The sequence below is a fragment of the Protomyctophum bolini genome (genome assembly GCF_963924005.1).
Source record: "Protomyctophum bolini genome assembly, chromosome: 14".
NCBI lineage: Eukaryota > Metazoa > Chordata > Actinopteri > Myctophiformes > Myctophidae > Protomyctophum > Protomyctophum bolini.
In genome coordinates this window covers 27,638,037-27,649,134 of record NC_137875.1, presented here as the reverse complement: position 1 = coordinate 27,649,134, position 11,098 = coordinate 27,638,037, and the positions used below count along the sequence as shown (strand labels likewise).

General features: G+C 43.8%; 1 protein-coding gene across 2 annotated transcripts in view; it reads left to right on the top strand.

Annotated features, from left to right (window-relative positions):
- The window catches only part of meis1b (Meis homeobox 1 b), a 113,015-nt gene extending 109,126 nt beyond the window's left edge, over positions 1–3,889 (top strand). For both annotated transcript variants that reach the window (XM_080782652.1, XM_080782651.1), the window contains one exon: positions 3,127–3,889. The gene's annotated coding sequence lies outside the window, so the exon portion shown is untranslated. The remainder of the gene's footprint in view (positions 1–3,126) is intronic.
- Positions 3,890–11,098: the final 7,209 nt, after the last annotated feature.

The window sequence follows — 11,098 nt, the reverse complement described above, 5'->3', positions numbered from 1 at the left end:
GTGGACTTACCTCTCCTCACCAGACGCGTGTGGAATCTGTGGATGCTCAAAGTGATGAATGAAGCGATTCAGGGTGCCAGGTGGAGCGAGATCAATTCGTGGCGGTGACGACTCGCCACGACGTATTTTTTTACGCCATGACGTATTCTTCATTATCCGCCATGGCAGAACAAAATCCGCCATGGCGAGTACAGAATCCGCCATGGCGACGACTCGCCACGACCTATTTTTTTACGCCATGACGTATTCTTCATTATCCGCCGTGGCGAGTACAGAATCCGCCATTGTTTATTTTTTTTTTGCGTGCCGTGGTGCAGGTTTTATTGTCCTAGTAATACTATTCTCGGAATTATTTCATCCTCTTGTAGCGTAACGGTTAGCGCTCTCGCCCCTATAGTCAAGGCACTGTGCCGGGCCAGGTTCGATTCAGGCAAAAAACAAACTTTTTTTTTTTAAAGTTATTTTTTTACCCGTACATACAGTGTGTGTGCGTGCGTGCGTATACAGTGTGCGTGCGTGTATGCGTGCGTGCGTATACAGTGTGTGTGCGTGCGTGCTTCATCGTATTTATTATTATTATTATTATTATTAATATGCAGGTAATAATAATAAATACGATGAAGCACGCACGCACGCACACACTGTATACGCACGCATACACGCACGCACACTGTATACGCACGCACGCACACACACTGTATATGCGTGCGTGCGTGCTTCATCGTATTTATTATTATTACCTGCATATTAATAATAATAATAATAATAATAATAAATACGATGAAGCACGCACGCACACACACACACACACACACTGTATACGCACGCACGCATACACGCACGCACACTGTATACGCACGCACGCACACACACTGTATATGCGTGCGTGCGTGCTTCATCGTATTTATTATTATTACCTGCATATTAATAATAATAATAATAATAATAATAAATACGATGAAGCACGCACGCACACACACACACACACACACTGTATACGCACGCACGCATACACGCACGCACACTGTATACGCACGCACGCACACACACTGTATGTACGGGTAAAAAAAATAACTTTAAAAAAAAAAGTTTGTTTTTTGCCTGAATCGAACCTGGCCCGGCACAGTGCCTTGACTATAGGGGCGAGAGCGCTAACCGTTACGCTACAAGAGGATGAAATAATTCCGAGAATAGTATTACTAGGACAATAAAACCTGCACCACGGCACGCAAAAAAAAAATAAACAATGGCGGATTCTGTACTCGCCACGGCGGATAATGAAGAATACGTCATGGCGTAAAAAAATAGGTCGTGGCGAGTCGTCGCCATGGCGGATTCTGTACTCGCCATGGCGGATTTTGTTCTGCCATGGCGGATAATGAAGAATACGTCATGGCGTAAAAAAATACGTCGTGGCGAGTCGTCACCGCCACGAATTAATCTCGCTGTCTCTCTTGTTCTTACACATATCAAATGGGTGTTTACTGTTGCCTCAGATGTAACATCTTCAGGAGTCAAGAGTCCCACTTTGTCCAGCCCTCCTTTGTCCTCCTTGTCCTTTTCCCTGCCTCCCATTGTGAGTCCTTCAGTGGAACCTCTCAGGCCATTGTGTAGCGCGGCACACGCGTGGACGGGACCCGAGCGCTCTCAGGTGACGGGGCGGCCGCAAGCCTCACCTCTCTCTACTTTGGTTTTGACAACAATGGCTAGCCGTTCCTTGGTGGCATCTCTCCGCCCGCAAAGATGGATGGGGGCTATTGTTGCCTTTAGAGAGAGAGAGAGAGAGAGGGTTGAGGGGGGACAAGAGGGGAAAGTTGGATTCTGTTTCCTCGTTTATCAAACTATAAAGAGGCTTCATGACATTTGCCTATGTGCATATGTCCATTTGTATTGATTAATGGTTGCTGCCTTTTTGAGTGATATTTTACCTAAAAAAGGACAGATCCATGGTTTATTTTTTGTCACAGCTTCTGTTTGTTAGAATTCAAAATATTAGAATCAACTACATTGCTTCAACCCTAGCGTCCCTAATTGCCATTTGGCTATTTTCTGTGAAGATATTTGGTGTAAAGGGAAAAGGAAGTAGGCCAAGGAATAGAATAGACCCCTGGGGGAGTTCTAATAGTTATTCTTATGACTGGTTCTTGTGCAGCCGTCCTCCCATAATACCAGTCGTGTGGTATCATCCAGTTAATACATTGTAATTATCTGGAACCATTAATTGATTTTGATCTCCCTTGCTTGTCCCACAGGATGTCACATGAGGTCACTCTTATAGTTGGCTGGAAATGGAATGATCCATCTGAGAGTAAATTTGAGTTTTCCTTTTAGCGCAGTTAAAGAGATTATCCAGGAAATGTTAAGCGCCGGCCCTTATAGTAACACTTCCAGTCCATCATGTTTGGCCTGTAAGCTATCCTCCTACTGTTAAAGCAGCCTCACCCAGAGTGGAGGATTAACACAGTAAACCTTCCAATTCTAGAGCTCTCTCTCTCTCCCCCTTCTTCTATCTTCCTCTCACTCTCTCACACTCTCCGTGTCTCTCGCACACAAACACACACATGATGACCTCAGTGAAGGACAGGCCTGGCACTCTGACCTACATTTCTGTAAAGTCAGACAGCCAGAGGGATAGTTACATACTGCAGAGTAAAACCCTCAGTGTCAATTGAACTAAAAATGGACCACTATTTCCTAAGGGATCCGCTATCATGAAAAGGGACCCTGGTCGGTCTTTACACTCTCAGGGTTATACTAACACAGGATTTTATTGTTTGTATTTATGAAACCTATGCCAACATAATGCTCCCCTCCCTGCTGTGTTTCATGAGTTTTCACACCTGCAAGTGATGCAATGATGCACTTTCTTTCAGAAATAGATTCATGTTTATGTTTAACTCATCTCTCACGTCAACGTGATGAGCTTGTAGATTGCCTATTTTCGCTGAATGTTCCCATGCTTTTGCACGTTGTTTGTTTGACATAAAAACATATAATGAGCTGCTGTTTTCACATGTTAATGTGTTTGACTTCATGCATTCATAAAATGTCTATGTTAAATAGCACACTCTCCTCTGATAACAGCACTATATTCCAACATTTGGGTTCTTCTATTGCCTACCGCAGGATGGCGAGGCACACTGGGGTGATTAGCTGTCTCACAGAGGCCTAACGAGCACGAGGGGATGGGACTTCCTGACTACAACTCCCAACAACCTCTTCTGTCCAGCCATCATCAAGACCTGGATGGGACATGTTCAAATTCCAATTCGGCATTCGTCCGCACCGTGGGGAGCCTTTTTTCTTTTCCATGAGTGCCTGCGTGATTACAGGCCCCTTTTTCACAGCAACGTTCACGCACAAAGAAGGAACAAGCCTCACCTTAAACCAGACGTCCCTCTCCTGCGCACCACCTCGATGCCCCCACCTCCCGATACCAACACCACCCGCACTGCCAACCCACCACCTTTCCTCCTGTGGGTGGGCACCAGAACCCCCCCCCCCCCCCCCCCCCCCCCCCCCCCCCCGGAACACCTCGGCCACTTGGATCCCATGGGGATCTTCCGTCAGAAGCAAGTGATTGCGAGTTTTTCACGACAAAAACAAACACAAAAGACAAAGTTGGGGTTCGTCTTTTTTGACGAGGCACCCGGCGATCTAAATATATTGATTCACAGACTCTTTGATGAATTAAAAGAGACATTCAGCGAACAGCGCTTACGGCTCCGGCGGCAATGAGATGGCCGCCGCGCCCGCAATTGACGGGACACTGGCAAAAGCGAAAAGAGGTGACTTTTCTTTTTTTTTATAAGAAAAAACAAAAACAAACTAAAAACAGAGAGAATAATAAGAGTGATCCGAGGAGTGGAAGAGAGATTTGAGCAGTGAAAGTACTATAACTATATCAACTCCTAATGCAGGAGGTCGAGAGGAGGAAAGCATACTGTATACAGTTGTACAATTTAACGCGGGACTCTCATGAGAACTGGGAATTTAAGTATTGTAAATGCTATTGTATTGTTCTGCATATTATGTTGTTTCTAATAGATTTTTTTTTCTTTTTTTTTAAGGATGTGAACTTTTTTCTTTTCTTTCTCTGGTTTCTTTCCACACTATGTGTGTGCCGTCTCTCCATGAACTTTAACCTCTGACCCCTCCTACCCCCCTCTGCCCCTACCGTTTTTGAATCACCTTGCGTTTTCAAAAGGACGAGAAAAAAAAAGGATCACGTGAATAAACAAGACAATTCGATCAATCTTGTTGCTTTTTCCCTTCTTTTTTTTCCCCAGGCCTTTCATTATGGGTGGGTGAGAGAGAGAGAGAGAGAGAGAGAGTGGGAACGCAGTTAATATTCTCAGAGTTAATTTAACCACTTCTGCAACAAAGTGTATGTTTGCACACTCCAAGTTAAATTAACACTGACGATTTTCCTGTGAACGCTTGTGATGGCGATAATATATGATGGGGTATACAGTAGACTCAGCCGCTAGTAGCCTCCATGTCTGGCTGCTAATAGGCCTATACTGCTACATACTATACGTACAGTACTGCTGCTCCTTTACCGTCTACAGCAGTGGTTCCCAAACCTTTTCATGTCAAGGACCCCCAAATTGACACTAAAAAGGTGGACCCCCATTTGAAAAGATATGCCAAGGAGCCCCATAAGAGAAGATATTTACGGCTCTACCAGTGATTCTCAACCCCCAGTTTGACATGCATTAGTCTACGGACCCCCATTTAATGGCATGTCTATCTCTGAGACCAGCAATTTATATTGTAAAATCAATGTTAATTTAACTCTGAGAGTGTACAAATGGAACCAAATGGTTCCATGTGTACCGTCTCAGAGTTACAGACCCATAAAAGGGTCCATTTGGTTCCAAACTATCATTTAGCTGGGGACTCCCTCAAGGACCCCTGGGGGTCCCCGTACCCCACTTTGGGAACAACTGGTTTACACATTTACACAGAAAGTCAACAAAGCCTAACAAACATCATGGATGGCTAACCAAAACACAACGCCGTTTAGATTGCGTGGTGATTCAAATACACACAGTCGAAATTTGAATCTAATAATAATACTAACAGCTATGCAGCAAAAAATTGCTCCCTGTCCATATTTACAGTTAAACTGCTGTGTGGAGTGTTACACCCAGGTTGATGTTTTTTCAGTATTATTGATGTAACAAGGCCCAGCATTTGCATATCCAATGGATTCTCTCTCCCTGGTGTTTGAACCGGCCTTACTCCACTTATAGCCTCGGTAGCCAGGCTTTTATTTTCCTTCGCATTGGGCTCAAAAAGAAAAGCCTGGGGAAACCCATTGGGAAAACCTGTCATATAGGAAGTGGGAGCCCACTTGTATTTCCCGCACCAATAACAGTGCAGAGGGGCGTCGCTCCACATTTGGTGACGTCAGTGTTCTCCGCTGTTTTCTACCGGGGACGGGAGGGAAGGAGGGGGGCCGGGGGCAGGCGCCCATATCGGTGGACCAATAGGATCCACCGGTTGTTTTCGCCGGCACCCGCCCCTCTAGACCAGAAATGGCACAAACTGAGGCTACTCCACTTACAGCAGGCCACGGTAGGCTGAGGCTCTACTCCACTTACAGCAGGCCACGGTAGGCTGAGGCTACTCCACTTACAGCAGGCCACGGTAGAGACGGCTGGGGCTACTCCACTTACAGCAGGCCACGGTAGGCTGAGGCTACTCCACTTACAGCAGGCCACGGTAGGCTGAGGCTACTCCACTTACAGCAGGCCACGGTAGACGGCTGGGGCTACTCCACTTACAGCAGGCCACGGTAGGCTGAGGCTACTCCACTTACAGCAGGCCACGGTAGACGGCTGGGGCTCTACTCCACTTACAGCAGGCCACGGTAGACGGCTGGGGCTCTACTCCACTTACAGCAGACCACAGTAGAAGAGGCTATATGAGAAAAGGTCCACATAACACAGTCCATTCATTTTGATTAACCGGATGATGTACAGTAGTACGTATCATCAGACAGGAGAGAATGTAAAAAAATAAATAACACGCACACAGTGCGGATGTGTTTGTGTGTGTGTACATAATTTCTATTAATTTGTGCACATACTTTGCACATTCAATGTATGCCTGTGTATGTGTGTGTGTGTGTGTGTGTGTGTGTGTGTGTGTGTGTGTGACTGTGTGTGCGTGCGTGTGTCCTCATGTGTGCTATCAATACATCCTTTATCCATTTGCTTCAAACATGTATTACACACATCTTAAGATTCCTTTAAAGAGAAGTCATGTTTGTTATGGTTTTCCTTTGAAGGGTATAATGTACATCTTTCTTGTAAATAAAACAAATTTGTGCAAAAAAAACCCAGAACTCATAGTCTCACGTTATCTTGGTATAGAAATGTGAAAAATAATATTTAACTTTAAGACCAGACACCACAAGAAATGTTTTACTCCCATATGAATAATGCCTATTGGGGCAGCAGTATGCAGTAACCAATTATTTTTGGAACAACAGAACACTTATGATATTGTTATTGAGTATTAGAACTATATTACTATAGATATCCATAGGTTGACAAAGTAAATATCCACAGGTTGACAAACTTAAAAACTGGACTGGACACTATATCTTGTATTGGTTACACCGCCCTATATGCGTTTGTTTACGTTCTTATTTTGTTCTATAGCACATATTGCACATTATTACAAAAATCCATAATGTTATTTCATCAATTTATGAGTGTGCATGCAAATGTAACCTACTGAACCATATAGTCCTTGAAGAAAGTAGCCTATAGCCTCGCTAACCTTCATTCTATGGTTCTCGTATGATGGTAAAAATGCGCAACAAATGCACATATAGCCTGTGTGTGCAGGAATTCTTCTCGCTGTGCGTGTGTGTGTGTGTGTGTGTGTGTGTGTGTGGGGGGGGGGGGGGGGGGGTGCGCGTGCGTGCGTGTGTGGGGGGAGTAGAGAAGAGATGTGACGTTAGAACATTACAGAATGGATAGTTACCCCTCATTTAGCATTTGAAATTCATTTAAATAAAATTGCCACAAACATTTAAATGGGGAGCTTAGTTCTCCCTCGCGCGTTGTTGTTGCTCCGAGTCAAACGGCTCTAGTGCTTGAAGCACGGTGCTCCGGGTCCACTGTTGTCTCCTAGATACAGTGATAGCCTACACCCATTTTCAGGAGTCACCACTGGCAGGAAGGTGAAGAGACGACCCAAGTTTGATCTGCCTTTAATTGAAACATTTGGACGAACGGCGCCTGAATCCCAAGCGAGCTTTACAAAGAACTCGGAGCGCATAGCCGTACAAGAGAGTCTCTTTTTATCCTCAACAATATGAGCTTATAAATCAATAGGCTCCCGTCCCTCCCCTCCTCTCCCAGACTCCAACCCACCGTTTGCTCGCAAGTTCGCAACTATTGTATTTTTACAGCCTTCTCCGAAGTGAATGCTATTTACACTCATGGAAGAAGAAGAAGCAGAAGAAGGAAAAAACAGCTCTTAAAAATCCAGGCGACGTTTTAATTGTTTCGCTTCTCCTCCATTATCCATAGCAGGAAAATCCAAGCCTGAAATTTGAATTCCTGAGCCTCTCGCTGCTGGGCTCTGTGGAGACTGCAGTAGACATAAATACATGTTACACTGCCCTCTGTAGGCGGCCTGGGGAACTGTCCATAACAAGGCTTTTAACACAGGCGCAAATACCCAACTCTCCTTTTACGCACGGGCATATAAAGTTTAAAAGTGCACTCACGCCGGGTTACACACTGTAAATCTGCACTTGACGTGACGTGTTTATACAAATGCTAGAGATCAAACAGGAAATGGAGAAGTTGTGATTGTGGTCTGACGTATAGGAGTTACTTGCAAATGTCCTCTGATCTCAAATGTTATATCGTCTGTGTTTATGCTTGGGCATTTTTCACTGATATTAGTTGTAATTAGCCTGTCGCTAAGTCCCACCCAAGCCCGTTGTTGGCCAATACCACATTAGCAACGGTTACTAGGTTAGGAAACTCGGTCAAGCTTGCAATGCTGGTCAAAATGGTTAAGCAGTGTCAATAAATATATTTGACGTACAGCATGTGTGGGTTTGTTTTCTTACCTTATGAGCAAAGTCCATTCAATGAATTATTTCGCTCCGTTGTGCAGTTTAATAGTAGCCTACATATTAGAAATAAAAATAGGCTCTCATTGACTTCCATTGTAACAGGGAAACAACTCTCAAACTCACTCTTTTAGAACACTAAGCTGATTATGACCGTTTTATTTAATGTTTATTTGTAATGTTTTTGTTTTGACTTCGGTGTTGCCACATTGTGTGAGAGATATAAGCCAACCCACCTCCAAAAACAAGCCAACTCTTAAAGCCAAATAAGGAAAAACAAGCCAAAACAAACACAATAATATGACCATATATAATCCTAATAAAAATATTGTATGCATTTATCATTATAAATACTATGTAGGCCTATATCTATGATAATGAATGTTTTGGTAATGTATTACAGTACTAATTATTAGCCTTAAGCCAAAAGTAGCGGGAAATAAGCAGACTTGGCAACCCTGTCAAGTTTGTGTGGAAAGATCCTGTTTGCCTACAAAACGATCTGATTGGTCTGAAGTAGCCTCGGTCCCAGACTTACCATCCAGAACGTTGGATGTAAACAAATGCATTTGAGATGCAGCTGGGTGCATCTCAAACAGAATGGCGACTTAATTGTTTACAAACGAGGAACACCAGTGAACCGCGCTTCACTGTATATCTCCAACCAATATAGTTACTTTATAAATCTATCAAAAGACGAAAATAAGATGGCATGAGTTTTCCTGATGATAAACTGTCAGAATCAGCTTTTGTTGTGTTCGCTTATGTGCTAACTGACTGATTTTGAGAGCAATGGAAGTCAATGAGAGCCTATTTTTATAGATACTATTAAACTGCACAACGGAGCGAAATAATTCATGGAATGGACTCATTTGCTCATAAGGTAAGAAAACAAACCCACACATGCTGTACAGCAAATATATGTATTGACACTGCTTAACCATTTTGACCAGCATTGCAAGCTTGACCGAGTTTCCTAACCTAGTAACCGTTGCTAATGTGGTATTGGCCAACAACGGGCTTGGGTGGGATTTAGCGACAGGCTAATTAGACTTGCTATGTCTGCTGAAGTTTTAAACACTCCTAGATGTTATTGTCTATAGTTGCTGTAATTAATTTCAACACATTTTCAACAAAACTGAAATGTATTATTATTCAACTCTCAGACTCTCTCTCTCTCTCTCTCTCTCTCTCTTTCACACACACACACACACACACACACACACACGCACACACGCACGCGCACACGCACGCGCACGCACACACGCACACACGGCTGACCGCGGAGTGAACTGTCAAAGTAATGAATGGAGTAGAAATGTGTTCCAGACCGGTGGAGGTGCCCGAACAGGCCCGCCTTCCTCCCACATCAACCCCGGCACGGCCACAGCGGGCCCCGCCATTCTGTCAGCCTCTGCCCCGCAGATATGTGTGCCTCCGGTTCAACTCCCAAACTTTCGACGAGAAACGGTATGCCTCCTGCTCCCTTCAACTTGCCCTACAAGCCATGACAAATCTCGGCGGTAATAATGTGTATGGCTAGGTGGGTCTCTATTCATCCAAGTCCCTCGTGTGTTCTGTGCAGCAGCACCACATGCTGATGCATGTTGATGTTGGTTTAGCATTTTGTCGATTGAGTCAAAGTCTGCAAACGGCATATTCCACATATTTGAGGATTAAGATACAGATACGTGTGCTTGTGTGCGCGCGCTGTGCAAGCAACATTTGCGTCAATATGATTTTATTTGTATTTTTATGAATTATAGTTCAAATCAATCGGCCTATATATACTGGTATCGGTCTGTGTAACATGTTGTAACCTGATACAATGAAAAGTCTTATTGCCCTGAGAGACTAGTTTACTGTCAGTGATGATGAGATGGTTATAGGCCTACTTACGGCCTACTACATTATACGTAGGCTATAGGATAAATATATATATATATATATATATATATATATATATATATATATATGCTGCATAACATATTATTATTATTATTATTATTATTAAATATAATAACAACAACAAAAACACCCCTTCCTGCATGCTCTTTTTAGGGAACAAGTAGGTTAGCACTCCCCCAAGCTCTATGACTGGGTATAAGGCCTACAGTGTAAGACAAAATATATAAATCGTGCAGGCTAAAATTGCCCATATAGCTCCTGAAGTTTCCAAAATCCCAAGTTATACCTTCAAAGGTCGTGTGGCAGTTGGTTTTGAAAACAAATGGAGATGGGGAGGACAAAAGTGGATGTGGGGAGAGAAAGAGAGAGAGAGAGAGAGAGAGAGAGAGAGCAGCCAGGACTGTTGCGCGCAGGGGCCATGTTGGATGTCATCCGTCTCCTTGGTGACTGGGCCCGGCCCTCAAAAGCCCCTTGGGCGCACGGATTGTTTGAGAGAAGCCCGCTATTTTGTGCAGCATCATTTATCACTGTCACCGCATAATGATTCCCCTCGCAGCTCCTTATTGATGTTTGTAATTGCATTATCTCATAAGGGACGATGATCAATGGAGCCGAGCAGAGCACCGAGGGGTCAGGAGATGGCGGATTGCTGTTTGTCCATTTAATACAACCAGGCCCTCATTATCTTCTTCTCTCTCTTTCTATGCACGACTATAACGCAAAAGCTCCAGCAACGTTGGCTCTGCATATGGTCCCCTCTGAGATTTCACAGAAAGAGAGGAGGGGGGAGCGTGTTTCATTTGTTTAACCCAAGCCACTGCGGACAGAAAATTAGAAATGCAAGCGAGAGAGAGGATAGGAAAGTAACTTGATTAACTGTTATGCTATTAGTTCCATTAGGCCTGAAAAACGAGGTTCTAAATTAAAGGCCACAGCAGTTCTCGAGGTCTTCGTCGTGCCTTATTCATAATAGACACATGGCATGAGTGTTGCCGTGTTCTAAAATGCATGGTCATTTTTTAAGCTATATCAAATGAATCCTTATAGGCGTTTGGGAATAGAATAAAAACAACAACAGCAGGA